General features: G+C 42.9%; 1 protein-coding gene across 6 annotated transcripts in view; it reads left to right on the top strand.

The window, feature by feature from the left end:
* The first annotated feature begins 2,658 nt into the window (after positions 1 to 2,658).
* Positions 2,659 to 14,523, top strand: part of EPN1 (epsin 1) — a 36,403-nt gene continuing 24,538 nt past the window's right edge. For all 6 annotated transcript variants that reach the window (XM_089481046.1, XM_089481044.1, XM_089481049.1 and 3 more), the window contains exon 1: positions 2,659 to 3,408. The gene's annotated coding sequence lies outside the window, so the exon portion shown is untranslated. The remainder of the gene's footprint in view (positions 3,409 to 14,523) is intronic.

The raw sequence follows: 14,523 nt of genomic DNA, 5'->3' as shown, positions 1-14,523 counted from the left end.
TGCCCTTATCCATGACTAATGTAGCGGCAGGATAAACCTATGCATATTAAAAGGATCAATTACTTTCCTAGTTTATGTAGTATTTAGAGGCCAATATATCCTAAAGACACCAGGTCCTGTTTGATCTTCGAAGCTAAGCAGGGTCAGCCTTGGTTAGTACTTGGATGGGAGACTGCCAATGAATAGCAGGTGCTGTAGGCTGTATTTTAGAGGAAGGGACTGGCAAGTATTCTTTGCGTAAGGAAACACTATTGATAGGCGACTTGAAAGCTACACACTCATTTTATTTAAGTCACAATTCTGTTGGTGTCTTGCTAATAGTTGTACTGTACTTTCTACGCATTCTCATAGAGGGTGGGAGGAGGTGGCTTCTGGTTCTGAGCTGCCTTTCAGACGGATCCTTGGAGACACTGGGAGGGGTGGCTTAAACCGGTGGTCTGTGGACCAATGGTGGTCTGCAAGCCATCAGCTGCTGGTCTCTGGAACATTTCCATGGAAGAAAAGAATAACTAACCAATGGGCACAAATATAGTGCTTGTCCCTGCCATACTGGGTGAAAAAAATTGCCCATCCTCCAAATCACAGATAGCTTAAGAAGCATTAGCTTAGAAAATTGCCTATTCCAAGACAGCATTGCCTCCTAAGGCTACTGATATCTTTTGATGGCTGCCAGTCCAACCGCAGCCTTTTTCATCTTCTTGCTGCTGCCTTTGCCTCTGCTTCTGCTAACAGGAATCTGGCTTTAATTTGCACAGTTCAGCTTTCTTTGCTGCAGAATTCCTGCTTCCTTTACTGCTGAATTCCAACTTCTTTAGCAAAACAGCTGAAGTCCTACAACTATAGTTTGAATGGGGACAACAAATGGTACCTACAGGTGAGGAGCTTAGAAGGTTTTGTCTTGTGTGTTTATTTGCAGTTAAGGCCTGTTGTGATCAACGAGATTCAATACCAAGTAAGCATCAGTAGGACTGCAGCCTAAAATTTGACACGTGGCTCAGAAGGAGCTGGTCTAAAAGCTTTTAAAACGTCTCAAGAAACACAAAGTGATATACTGTGTCTGTCTGAGGCTAGGGCATAGGCTAGCTTTCTAACAACTTGAATGAAGGCATTCAAAAATGGCTGCCACTAATACTTGCAACCTGAAGAAATGCACATAAGCATGTTTTAAGTGCAACTTATTAAAGGAATTTATGTTGCTCCCATGTTTGATCAAAGCCTTTCCCTTGTTATAAGTCTTCCGAGTTTACTTGCTAATTAGCTTACTTGCTGTTCACCGCTATGATCTTTGGAATAGCGGTATATAAATAAAACAAATTATTATTATTATTATTATTATTATTATTATATTTTTACGTAGAGTATCTCCTCAAAGAAACTGGAATTTCCTCTGGAACAAATTCAACTCGATCGATTGACTTACATTTACCCAAGTAATTCTTAAGACTTCCTGCTGCAGGGAAGGCCTTGTGATGCTGTAGCTTTATTTGTGCTTGAAGTGAACTGCTATGAATGCCATAGGTAACTCATGCGCAAGGTTTATGGGAAAGGCTCTGGGCACCTATCCAGAAAATGTGGATGTGCTGAGATCTCGGATGCAAAGCAAGGTGAACACAAACAAAATCTGTTTGGCAAGAGAGACTGGGGCCTGTTACAGACTGCCAAAATAAAGCTGCTTCAGGTCTCTTTGGAGATATGCTGTTTAAATGATGCATGGGTCCTAAGAGTCCGGAGGTCGCGCCAAAGCCAGACTCCATTCCTAAGCACTGGAGTGCAGCTTTGGTGCAGCTTCCAGATTCTTAGGATGCATGCATCATTTAAACAGCATACCTCCAAAGAGACCCAAAGCAGCTTTATTTTGGCAGTCTGTAACAGGCCATGGTTTTCTTTTCTGAGGCTTGTCTATGATTGTTTTAAAAGTCTGCCTGTTGCAACAAATAAAGGTTTCTTCAAATCTAATTAAAATATGAACCTGTAAAGGAAATAATTTTGATTTCAGCCTACTGTCTTCTTCCCTTTAGCAAATTCTATCATTTAGAGAAGCTTTTCTCTGCCTTTGACTTCAGCATGAAACATTGAGAGGGCTGCATCTGCAGAAATAATCCAGTTTGACACCACTTTAAACTTCCATGGCTCAATGCTAGGGAATTCTGGGGGTTGTAGTTGTTTGTTGCAGAGGTCTGGTTCCAAAAACAAACTACAGTTCCCAGAACTCCATAGCATTGAGCCACGGCAGTTTAAAGTGGTGTTAAACCGGATTATTTCTGCAGTGGGGATGCAGACGAGAGGATTCCCAACCCACCCACTCCATAAAACCTTTTAACCTTTGGCGACAGAAAAGGGGGGTCATGTCTCTTTAAATGCAGAGAAGGTGCTTCTGACGTCACGGCCTTTGGGCTAAGAACCAATCGGAACGGCTGTACATTTTTGCCAAAGGACTTCCCTACCCAGAAGCACCTGCCCTGTTTCAAGGTAGTTAAAGCGGTCTCAAAATGTATTACTTCTGCGGTGTGTCTTGATTTTTTTATCTCTATGTTTATAACGGAAGTGGCGGTCATAGATGCGGTCGCCCTAGAAAGGCGCGGGCGGAAGTGGACACAACTTGGAGCCGGAAGTGGCGCCGGCGGCGGCCTGACTTCCGCTTCCGCTTTGCGGGGAGAGTCCTCCCGGCGCTGCCTCCGCCGCCGCCGCCGCCTTTTCTTCCTCCGGAGCCTCGGCGAGAGGGCCATAGAGCGGTAGGGCTAGAGCGTCTCCCCGTTTTGCCTGTCTCTCTCTCTCTGCATTGCCAAGGAGACGGAGATCCCGGGCGGAGCCTCCTTCAAGACGGAGCCAGGCCCAAGGAGGGCGAGTCTCGTCTCCTCTCCTGGAAGCCACCTTGGTTTCTGAGTCCAGGAGGAAGAGGGCTTATTCCTGACCTTTGACCTTCAGGTTCAACCTCTGACCTCCCTCTCTGTGTGTGACCTTTGAACCCACCCTGAGCAGAGGAGTCCTTGGTTTCTTCTCTTCCTCCTCCTCCAAAGGCAATCTGTTCCTCTCTCTCTCTCTCTCTCTCTCTGTGGCTTCTCTCTTTATTACATTTCCAGATCTCCTTCTTGGACCTGTTATTATTGTTACTATTAAGAAACATCCTCTGAAAGGCCATTTGCAAACAGTGGGTTGCCTTACTTTCCCACCCATTTTGTCAAGATTCCTCCATTTGGCAAAGAGGAAAAGCCTTGGCTATGCCCCCAGGTTGGGGGAAGAAGCGGGGAGGCTGAAAGGCCTGCTTTGGACCCGGGGGGCTCCGGTGGGACTGCGGCCAATCCGTCTTCATCCGCCGGCTTCGAGTCTTAATACGCCTGGGACCTAGAACAGAGGAACCCGAGGAGCATCGCCTGTGGAGAGAAGGAACATCAAGGTCGAATTATCCGGGTGAGTGGTTGGCTTGGTGTTGACGTTGTCATTCTGCTCTGCCTAAAGCAAGTACACTCATCTCTCCGTATTTGAGGATTTGATTATTCATGGATTTGATCAATATGTTCTCTCTAGGAATATCTAGGTCCTCCAGTGCAATTCTGTGGTCAACTTGAACTAAAAGTTGCACTGAAAGTCCTAAAGATCCCTAGAGAGAATACTAGGAGTTTATAGCTCCTTCAGCGCACTTCTAGGGTCAGTGTTTGTTGGACTTTGACCGCAGAGTTGCACCGGAGGAACTAGAGATTCCTTAAGAGGTGTTCTCTCAGGTAAAAACATGGTATGTTTGTTATTTGTGGTGTTTTCATATTCACAGGGGTCTTGTGCCCCTAACCCTAGCGAATATGGAGGGACAAGCGTACTGTGCCTGGCCAGAGGTGTGCAAGGGAAGAAATCCCTACACATGCTTTCTTGACCAGACCTAGCATCATCATGGAGCCTCCCTGGAAAGTCTTGAATCTGTGGCAGGAACCATTGCTTTACTGTGACACAGGCACTGTGCATCTAGGTCTGGAAAAAAGCTATGTATATTTCCCACAATGCCCCAGCATAAGACTTCTGCAGAGCACTATGAGAAATTCAAACAGCATCTCCCAGACCTCTGCTAGGGGCCACCTGGAGCTGACTGGAGCTCCCACTGGCACCACCATGTAACCCTGGGGACCAGAGATGTTGACAGGCACATCACAGGACACAGAGATGAAGAGCCTCTCCAATCTAGAGCCAGCCCAAGCCTTGTGGGTTGCTGCTGCTGTGTGCCCTCATGTTGTTTCCGAGTTATGGTGACCCTTAGGTGACCCTGTCATGGGGTTTTCGTGGCAAGATTTGTTCAGAAGTGGTTTGCCATGAGGCTGAGAGAGTGTGACTTGCCCAAGGTCACTCAGCGGGTTTCCATGACTGATCTGGGATTCAAATCCTGGTCTCCAGATTCATAGGCCAACACTCAAATCACTGCACTATGCTGTCTCTGTATCAATAGATACAGGTCAGTATCAGCAGATTAAAATGAATGGGGAAATGTGGCTGGAGAACCATGGAGGGCAATATAGTTAGCCCTCCATATATACGGATTCCTTATCCTTGGATTCAGCCATCCATGGCTTGAAAATATATTTATATTCTAAATTGTGTGTGTGTGTATAAATTCCAAAAAGCAAACCTTGATTTTGCCATTTTATATAAGGGACACTAATATACTGTGCTATTGTGTTTAATGAGACATGAGCTTCCATGGAGTTTGGTATCCACAGAGGGCCCTGGAACCAAAACCCAGCCGATACCAAGGAGCCACTTTATTTAGAACCCACACTTCCTTTCTTATTGGTTAGGCTTTGCTGTTGCCCTTTCATTTCCGTAGCTGGATGGGTTTTCCAAAGATCTGCTCCCAGGACAAGGCGTGCCTGGCTTGAGTGGGCGGGAAAAGGAACATTTCCATGGAGTGCAGCTGACGTTGAGCATGTGAGGCAATTTATATGGGTGCCAAATTGCAGAGAAGAAGAAGAGCTCTTGAATGAAACCGAAGCTTTACATCTGTGGAATTCCAATATGACATTTGCTCAGTTTTAATTCAGAGTAAAAATGATTAATGGTGTTAGGGGGCATTTTGGAGGCTTACAGAACAGAGAAAGATGGGGAGAAAGCACAGGAATATTGTGTTTTGCCTCCTCTCTGAACTGCTAAATGAAATGAAAGCGGCAAAGTCCATGTTATAAATTCATTAATGCAGATAAGTTGATAGCAGCAGCTACCTTTGGATTGCTTAAAACTATGTTTTGACAGATCCATGGTGTTGGAACCTATCAGTGGATGTTGGCAAAAAGAGTTTTTAGTAAATTAAGCTGTATACTTGTACAAAATTTTAGATACTGTTACTAAATAACAAGGGATGGTTGTCTCCTTTAGTTCCATTTACGATCTGTGGAAGAATATACAGCTAGCCATTGCTGAGGACAATGGATGTTGGAGTTGTGCAGGCAATGGAGATCTTAACAGCTTTTTAAGGGAAGATATCACAAGTACATGGAATTTAACCTGCTGCTTCTTGGATCTTTGCCAGTTTACCTGGCCACCTAGAGATGGTTCTTCACATGTTTGAACACCTGAACCCTTTAGCTTCCCTAACTTTCTGTGTCTGCATCCTGGAAACAAGAGGAGAGAAACTCCATGCCTGTCACAACTGTTTCAGATCTTCTTGCCTGTGTTGCTGTTTGAAATCTTTCTTGCTGTTCTGGTACTTGACTTTTCACAGACAGAGGGAGACAAAATTGGAAACCATCCTATGACTGTTTTCTGAAACTTACTTCTAGGGCTTGAGTCTATTGGGAAATTATCTCGGAGGGTCTTCTTATGTATAGTCTTCTCATGAATATAAATTTTGTTGCATTGGTTGTAGCAAAGCGGAGACACACTCTGCATGTACCCCAAAGCACTATTCTTATTTATTATTACATCCCATCTTGCAATACTTGGTTTAGGCCTTCTTACCAATAAAGTAAGGAGGGAATAGGGTAGGGCATGACCTTTGGAATCAGACTAACTAGAGTAACAGAAAGGACAGGCAGCACAGAAAATAATATGCTTGTGGCCAATAAAAGATGCAGATGAATTACTAAAAGGACATTAAGGCTGATTTTCATATCAGGACTCCCTGACTGAACCATTTTAGAGCTTGTTGTTAACTGCCCTCGAGTCAGCTTCGACTCATGGCGACCCTGTGGATGAGACATCTCCCAAGACTCCCTGTCCTTCACTTCTCTGCTTAGGTCCTGCAAATTCAGGCCCATGACTTCCCTGATTGAGTCTATCCATCTGGCATGTGATCTTCCTCTCTTTCTGTTTCCTTCTACCTTCCCTAGCATTAGCACCTTTTCTAGTGAATCATGCCTTCTCATGATGTGGCCAAAGTATGACTACATCAGTTTCATCATCTTGGCTTCCAGGGAGAGTTCAGGCTTGATCTGTTCAAGGACCCATTTGTTTGTCTTTCTGCCTGTCCATAGAGCTCCGCTCGGCTACCTCCCTAGTCCAGTTCAGGAAGGATTTAAAAACCTTCCTGTTTAAGCGAGCGTTCCCCGATACGAGCTCTAGTTAGCCCCCCCCCCCCCCCCATAGCCAATGTTGAGCTGGCTAGTATCTGTTTTTAAGGTATATTTTAAACTGTTTTATTGTCTTTGTATATTGTACATTGTGTATGTTACTATGCTGTGCAGCACCCTGATTGGAAGAAGGGCGGTATACAAATAAAGCATTTATTATTATTATTATTATTATTATTATTATCCTCAGCACTCTCCTCCAGCACCATATCTCAAATGAGTTTATTTTCTTTCTGTAAGCTTTCTTCATTGTCCAGCTTTGACACCCATACATAGTAGAAGGAAATATAATGGTTTCAGCAATTCTGACTGAAACCATTCAGCAATTCTGACTGAAACTAAGACTGACTTAGTATTCTGCTGTATCTCTTTGGACTTTAGCATCTAATCTAGTTCTTTCACGGATGCCCTTCCCATTCCTAGTCATCTTCTTATTTCTTGATTGCAGCCCCCACCATTTAAGAATCATACAACTGAAAGAGACCACAAGGACCATCCACTTCAACCCCCTGCCATGCAGGAATACACAACCAAACCACTCCTGACAAATGATGTTGCAGTCTCTGTTTAAAAACCTCCAAAGGAGACTCCACCACACTCTGAGGAAGCGTGTTCCACCGTCAAGCAGCTCTTACTGTCAAAAAGTTCTTCCTAATGTTGAGGTGGAATCTTAACATTAGATTAATAAAAATTTCCCCTCAGCATAAGAGCTAGAAACTTGCACTGCTTTAAAAACAACAACAAGGTTTTAGACATATAACTGTGCTTCAAGGTTTAGTAGTATTCTCTTCACTTGCAGTTTCTTGGATTAAATCTGAATGCATAGCATATTAAGTTTGCTAAACGTTTCTTTAAAAGTACAGTATTTAATTGTCCCTCTGTTAAATTTACTCTCTGGATTTTAAATGGTTTAGAGGATTATCAGAATTGCAACAATTGAATTCCAGGGTGATTTTCTATATAAAAAGATATAGGAATTCTGATGACATATGATAAATGTGGCATAATGGCTACATGCAATATTGTTATAATAGAACTGAGATTGGAAGTTGGGATCAGGAATTCATCACAGGTACTTGAATCCTTGGAAAAGTTACTTTTGGACTGCATCTCCTAGAATTCCATTAGCTGCACAACAACCACATTCTATCTGGCTGGAGCTGGGATTTTCTGGGAGTTGTTGTCCAAAAATATATTTTCCAGGATTACAGGATTAAATTAGAATATACAATAAAAGCAGGAGGTAAAACAACGAAACAGTAAAATTTTTGTTAGCTCATCCATGAGCCCATCTGAGTGATATTTGCATACTATAGTTTAAAGCTGTTTCCCTACATGAAGTATGAAGTTTGCTCAGTTATCCCTTTATGAATGTCTACTGTTTCTATAAAGAAATAAGGAACAAAAGCATCTCATGAAAATGTTTCTTCCCAGAAATCACTCAACAGCACTTGGATTTGGGATATTCTGGTACTTTACCTGCCTCTAGATAAACAGAAGTTTCATGGGTTGTGCTGAGTGCAAAACCCGGATTGGTACACACTTCTTTATTTCTGGGGCAAGTGTAGGGTTGTGGCAAGTTGGGCAATAAAGACAAAGCAGAAGTGAAACAGAAATAAACAACACTGGAGGGGAAATTCCCTCTTTTGTGTGCTGTTTAGCATTTGCTAGCCTTCTTCCCTCCAGAGGTGTTGAACTTCAATGGTTATTGGCCATATTGGATGGGATGGGCGGGGGGTTAGGACAGTATATCCAAAGGGCACCAGGTCAGGGAAAGAACTCTTTTATTGAATGGTCAAAACATAATTTATCAAATTAGTATAAAATCTCCTTGGTATTAATGAAGTGGAAACACTAGTAACTGTATGAACAGACATATTCTTTTGGCATTGATGCTACAGGTGTGTGCGTAGAGAATGTGAGCTTTGCAGACTGATCCTTGCATAATGAGAAGAACTGTATTCATAGATTTTTGTGGGTTTTTTGGGCTATGTGGCCATGTTCTAGAAGAGTTTATTCCTGATGTTTTGCCAGCATCTGTGGCTGCCATCTTCAGAGAATGCTGGCATGGAAGAGAGTGGGGTATATATATACTGTGTGACCCTGGATAGGGAGGGGTGATTTGCATGTTAATCTGTGTATTGTTCTGTTGTTGATGGCAAGAACTATATTTCTTTTTCATCAAAATACTGGTGTAGTAGTTTGGGTGTTGAACTGAGGACTCTGGGAGACCAAGGTTCAAATCCCCATTGAGCCATTGAAACCCTCTGAGTGACCATGGGTAAGTCACAGTCTTCTCAGCCATATAGGAAGGTGATGGCAAACCTACTTAGAATAAATCTTTCCAATAAAAGCTCATGGTGGGTTTACTCTTGGTACGATAAATCAGAAACTACTTAAAGGTGCAACAGCCACTGCCTTTGAATTTCTCCTTGCCCTTCCCTTTTGTGGAAGATTACTCAGAACTTGGTGGGATATTCTTCCATCATGCACCATCAGTGGATACTGACACTGTTGGGCTAGAGCCATAGAACCAGAGAGGGCCATGTTAGTTTTCTAGTTCTCTCTCTCTCTCTCTCTCTCTCTCTCTCACACACACACACACACACACACACACACACACCGTTGATGCAGGAAATCTATAGCTGGCACATCCTCAATAGATGGCTATCAACCCTGTTTGAAAGGGATTACCAAAGTTTGAAAAGGTTAGACTAATTTTCAGAATTCCTGACCATCTAATTGCTATATGCTATGAGTCCAAAAGCGTAACATTGGCAAGCTCTGTATAATAGATTAACACAAAACAGGAGATTAGAAATCCATATGTACAACTTCCAACACTTTATTAAGTACTGTTCGCTATGACATCTCTCTGCAACCTCAAGGACTAGAAACTTTTTTTTAAAAAAACCAAACCAAGTATGGTTGTTGAGTTTATGTTATGTTTTGGTTGGTTACAATGCAGTTCTCCAAATGTAACTGAACTATTGCTCCTGCAACCAGTTATGAGAGATGATGGGCAACAACATCTGGAGGATCACAGTTTCTCAATGCTGGTTTAAGCTCAAACGTCTTTTGGCAGGAGACACTCTGCTTTTTTTAATGGTTCAGTAGTTTTGATCAAATGTGAGGTGTGGGAGCCTGGACAAGTAGAACATCTCTGTTTCAGATGTTGGTTTCATCTGCAGAATCATTCTTGCTTTTTCAACTGCTGGAGGGTTGCAAGAGAGTGGGGAAGGTCAAAGAGGGGACTAGAAAAAACAGCCTGGGAGTGAAAGAATGTTCATAACCACAAATTTCTTTCTTTTAAACTGGCTGTGCCCTGGAATGCTAATTGATCAGGAGCATGGGAGGGACAGAAAGCCTTCAGCATGGCAATAATTCAAGGTATATGTTTTAGTATGAGTTGTGGTAGATTTGCAGTTCCATGCACAAGTGTTGGTAAGATAGAAGTTGTAATCTAACATGTCTGGAGGGGGCTGGGCTACAGAAGGCTGATCATATTAGCCTCAACCTCTGAATATAATGATTCTCAAGGCAGGAAACATGGTCTTCAACTGTACTAAATACAACGAGAAGCAACGAGGAGCCAGGTATGATGAGGCTAAATAGAAAACCTTTAAAATTCCATTAAATCAGATACAAATCTGTCTAAAAAAGCAAGTCTTCAAGAGTTGAGATCCTGAACTAGTGGATATCTTTAGGAGGCTGTTTCCATACCTTGTCAGCTAGTCAAAATGCACAAGAATCTCAAATGTTGAACATGTGGCCCCTAGCTGTTGGAAGGAAGCTTCCATCCTCCTCCTTTGAAACTCCTTGGAGAAAATCACTAGTGTATACTGTAAATGTAATAATTGTTCTATCAACAAACATGTGTTAGTCACTTAATCACATTTTCTCCCTTGATTCCCTTACGCTATTTAAGGCTGACTAGGAATTGAAGCTATGGTTTCCCAGTACATTTGAGGATATTGGACTAGTGTCTTGTTTAATTTCTTAAAGCCGTTTTGGTGGCTTGCAATAATTGGGACTACATGTAAGCGCTTATCAAGTTGTTTGATGTGGTGGACCAAAACTTTTTTCCCATAGGGTGCCAGGGACTTGTGCCATATCATAGTAACGAAGTTTCCTGGATATTTGCCATAGACCAGCAGCTGTTGCCTCATGGGCCACACTGCTTCATAGTTCCCAAATAGTGTCAAGAGTAAAATATTTTAAATAGCTTTTCTTCCCTACTGTATCTGTTTGTCTGCAAATTCATTAGACACTTCAGGAAGAAAAGTCTCTTTAGAATCTCTGAAATTGGTGTTGGCTCTCTTAGAAATTGAGGTGACCGAACAGACAGGCCAAATAAAGCCGCTTCAGGCCACTTTGGAAGTGTGCTGTTTAAACAGTGCACACGTCTTAAGAGGCTGAAAGCCGCACCAAAGCTGCACTCCAGTCCTAAGGACCAGAACACAGCTTCGGTGTGGCTTCCAGCTTCTTAGGATATGTGCGTCTTTTAAACAGCACACCTCCAAAGTGGCCTAAAGCGGCTTCATTTGGCCTGTCTGTTTGGGTCCTGAATTCAAAGATTAGAATTGAAATTGAAAGTTGACATTTGAAATTGGTTTTGGTGCTCATAGAGGTGAGACATCTCTGATCACTTCCCTTCGCTCACTGAATCTTCTTCAGAGCTTTGGAAAAATTAGTTTTTGGGATAGCAATTCCCATGGCAGTCTGGAAGATTCTGGCATTTATTTTTTTAACAAAACACTTTCCCAGCCTCTGATGATCAGTTGTCCAATTCAGGAATCTACAGCTGAAAGCAATATTCAGCAGAACCGGAAAGGAGTGGAAGGAGGAAGTTTCCGAACACTGGTTGCTGTGACTCATTCCTTAGAAATGCAGGCTTCCTTCCTTTCTGACATTTAAGAATGTTAGGGTCAGGCAGGGTGAGGGGCGTCAGGAAGCAGAGAACACTTTGGAGATGGATCCCATGACTTGTACATCTTCCACTTTCCCCTCCTCTCTTCTCCCACTTCTAGTCCACCATAACTCTGGCTCCTAAATCTCTGATCTTCTTAGAAATATCTCTGTCAAATCCGTAGATGCATTGGGCTGGTTAAAGTTACTTACTAAGGAGGGAATAAGATTTGTTACATGCTCAGAACTCCAGGCAGTCTACAAGAGCAAAGGGAAATCAGCATAGCCTTTCCTCGCCTGGTACCTTCCAGATGTTTTAGACTTCATTGCTTTGTAAGTCTACTGTTAGCCTTGTTGGGTGGGAGTTGCTGCTCAGAGCAACTGGAGAGAACGTGGTTGGAGAAGGCTGATCCAGCACATCAGAATGGCTATGCTTGCCGGGTATGAAGGGAGTTGTCTGACAAGTCCAAAGAGGTTCAGCTCAAGGAAGGCTATAGGACATGATATAGGATGCATGGTGTGCATGTAAGAGAGTGACAGAAAGAGAAAACAGAGTAGGGGAGAGATAAGGGTAGTGGTTAATGCTTAGGTTTGTGGATTTTGACCTGGGAAATCATGAGTCAAATTCCTGCTCACTCTCATGGCTTACAAGGGTGACCTTGATCCATTTGTTGTGTTGTGGTTGAGTCCATACTCTAAACCAGTGGTTCCCAAACATTGGTCTTCCACATGTTTTGGTCTTCAGCTCCCAGAATTCCTAACTGTTAGTCAAGCTGGCTGGGAGTAGAAGTCCAAAAACCTGAAGGACCAAAGTTAGGGAATCACTGTGCTAAACTTTAGACTCAAGACTCCTTTTTGTTACTGTCCAACTCTGACACCTTCACAAAAGGGAAACTTGTATAAATTAGTAATAAAAAAATTACTGTAATAAAATAGTAGCACAAGACGTTTTATTACCACTGTGTGTGGATCATCAGGCTATTTAGACAGATAGACCATATGATATATATTTTATTTGCTGATGTATAAAATGAGATGTCTACCATATATCATTATAATATTTTATTTTGAAGCTGGAGTAAACATCAATATATTTCTACTGTATGTTTGTTTTTTACTCTGACTCCATCCAAAATTGCTTCCAACTCCTGACTCCATAGCCCTGGTTTTGGCCAGCTATTTCACAGTCTAATTGTGAGGGTGGAAAACAGGGAATTATATGGGCCCATACAGACAAACAAAATAAAGTTGCTTCGGGTCACTTTGGAAATATGTTGTTTAAATGATGCATGCATCCTAAGAGGCCAGAAGCTGTGCCAAAGCTGTGGTCCAGTCCTTAGGACTGCAGCATGGTTTTGGCATGGCTTCTGGCCTCTTAGGATGCATGTATCATTTAAACAGCATACCTCCAAAGTGTCCTGAAGCAGTTTTATTTTGGCCTGTCTGTACAGGCCCATATGCTATCTTGAGCTCTTTGAAGAAAGTGTGAGCAACAAATGTAAAATAAATGTGCCTGGGAGACATTGGGTGTTGATCCTGGAGCTAGTGAGTGCTGCTAAAACCAAGACCTTCCGTTTCTGTTCTGAGCATGAAGGTGACCGGGCCACAGCAGCCTAGCTGGAAGGCATGCTGTGTGCCATTAGATGGAGATCAGACAGGGTTGGTGGGGAGGGGAAAGGGACAGATGAGTCTGATTCTGGTTGCTCCTGCTCTTTTCCCTGTATTTGCTGCCCAATTTAATCACCACTATAACAAGAAAAGGAACTAATGATTATGTGTGTGTGTGTTCCCAGTGTATCCATCCCTCAACTGGCATTCCAGATGCCATGGAGTACAGGGCCAGCTCCATGGAAGTTGAAATTCAACACACCTGGAGGGCACAGGTTGGTCAGAAAACTTCCATAGGGCATGTGGCCACTTTTGAAGGGCTGGGATAGTGGAATCTTTTGATTGAGAATTGGAAGCCTGTAGTTAGTGGTTGCACCACAGAGCAGTAAAATCTGGTTTCCCAACCTTTTCCACTCCTGTTCTGTTTCCTTTTAAAGGCATGTGGGCAGCATGTAGTCAAGGGGCGGACAACTGCAGTAGAGTGCAGCCAACTCCCCCTACCATTCCTGCAGGCCACACCTAGGGAAATCCTTCCCTTTTTTTGGCTGTGTCTTAGCCAACATGGTGACCAGAAGTCACATCAGTTCTGGTTTCCATTTTGGCTAGGATACAGGTGGAAAAGGTGGGGGTGGGTGAGTGTGTTCAGTCCAGTTTGGCATTAGAACATTGAACCATTTATTTTTTAAAAAGTTGGGGGACTTAAAGAGGGACTTGCAGAGGCTCTTTGTGTGCCACAACAGTGGGGTCCAAGGGCCATAGATGTCATGCAGACCCCACTTTCCCCTAATCTGGCCTCAAGTGGAAAGAATTGAGCTGGTCTGAGGGCAGGCCTGACTTAAACATCTTACCAAAGTCATTCTCTCACTTCCAGTTCCCAGGAAGAAAGATGCTGAATAATAAAAGGTATTAATCAGGAGGTCACCCAGTTCATACAAGAATTCATGGAGGTGATAGAATTCATTTCCATTTAGGCAAAGGATTTAAAATAGGTTTGGTGGAGAACATTCAGATATTAACACTTCTTGGGTTAGATATGTCCTTGCTTGAGGAAGTGCAACTGATTCATTGCAATCCCCTTCAAGTACATTCTGGAGGTAAGCCAAATGAATAGGAAGTTAAATCCCAGATTTAAAATGTAGCCTTTGAATCCATTCTATATCTGTTCCAACCACTTGTAGGAAAAAGGATTATATTTTTCTGCAGTACAGATTAAAGAGGAATGAGGGACTAGGCTTCTCCAGAGGGTCACTCCCTTTTCTCACTGATGGCTCTTCTGGGATCATTTCCCACCCTTTATATAGTTCTTCCCTATCTTGAAAGGGAAAATATCTGTCCTCAGAATTGTTGTTGTTGTGAGTCTACATGTTGTTTCAAAGTTATGGCGACACTGGCAAACCTATCATGGGGGTTTCTTGGCGTGTTTCTTCAGAGTGGGTTTGCCATTGCCTTCCTCTGAGGCAGA

This window comes from Sceloporus occidentalis, unplaced genomic scaffold (genome assembly GCF_023333645.1).
Source record: "Sceloporus occidentalis isolate IW3139 unplaced genomic scaffold, rSceOcc1.0.p SCAF_14, whole genome shotgun sequence".
NCBI classification, from domain to species: Eukaryota; Metazoa; Chordata; class Lepidosauria; order Squamata; family Phrynosomatidae; genus Sceloporus; species Sceloporus occidentalis.
The sequence above is the reverse complement of the archived record's forward strand: the minus strand, read 5'-3'. Positions and strand labels throughout refer to the sequence as shown.